This window comes from Sinocyclocheilus anshuiensis, unplaced genomic scaffold (genome assembly GCF_001515605.1).
Source record: "Sinocyclocheilus anshuiensis isolate Anshui unplaced genomic scaffold, SAMN03320099.WGS_v1.1 scaffold1566, whole genome shotgun sequence".
NCBI classification, from domain to species: Eukaryota; Metazoa; Chordata; class Actinopteri; order Cypriniformes; family Cyprinidae; genus Sinocyclocheilus; species Sinocyclocheilus anshuiensis.
In genome coordinates this window covers 300,101-300,650 of record NW_015546165.1, presented here as the reverse complement: position 1 = coordinate 300,650, position 550 = coordinate 300,101, and the positions used below count along the sequence as shown (strand labels likewise).

General features: G+C 46.2%; 1 protein-coding gene across 1 annotated transcript in view; it reads left to right on the top strand.

Annotated features, from left to right (window-relative positions):
• The first annotated feature begins 224 nt into the window (after window positions 1-224).
• LOC107701372 (putative homeodomain transcription factor 2) overlaps window positions 225-550 on the top strand; it is a 19,358-nt gene continuing 19,032 nt past the window's right edge. The window contains exon 1 of the mRNA XM_016503364.1: window positions 225-319. The gene's annotated coding sequence lies outside the window, so the exon portion shown is untranslated. The remainder of the gene's footprint in view (window positions 320-550) is intronic.

Genomic DNA, 550 nt, shown 5'->3' with positions numbered 1-550 from the left:
GTGAGTGAGGACTGAAATAATCAGTCCGTCTGTCGTTGATCTTCACACAGCACTTGTTCCCGTTGTATATGTCCTTTATGATGTCATATGTCTTTCCTCCTATTCCGCTTAGAATTAGTTTTAGGAAAAGTCCATCGTGCCATACTGAATCGAAGGCTTTTTTTAAATCAATGAAGCAGCCAAACATTTTTCTTTGTTTTGTTTGATGATGTCTCTCTCTCTCTCTCCGCAGCTGTGTGTCAGCTCTGACCTTAAGTCGGTGTTGTGTTCTCGCTCGTGTCGGTCGCTCGGCCTGCAGCAGCGCTCCGTCAGATTCTCCGTAAGTTCTTCAGAGTGAAGCGTTTCTGAACGTTCTCTTACACCGGTGTGTGATGGACTGAAATACGACTGCTAATGTGTCCGGACTGAATCGAGCTGTGTGTGTGTGTGTGTGAGAGAGTCTGGGTAAGATTGTGTGTGTGTGTGTGTGTGTGTGTGTGTGAGAGAGAGTCTGGGTAAGATTGTGTGTGTGTGTGAGAGAGAGTCTGGGTAAGAGTGTGTGTGTGAGAGA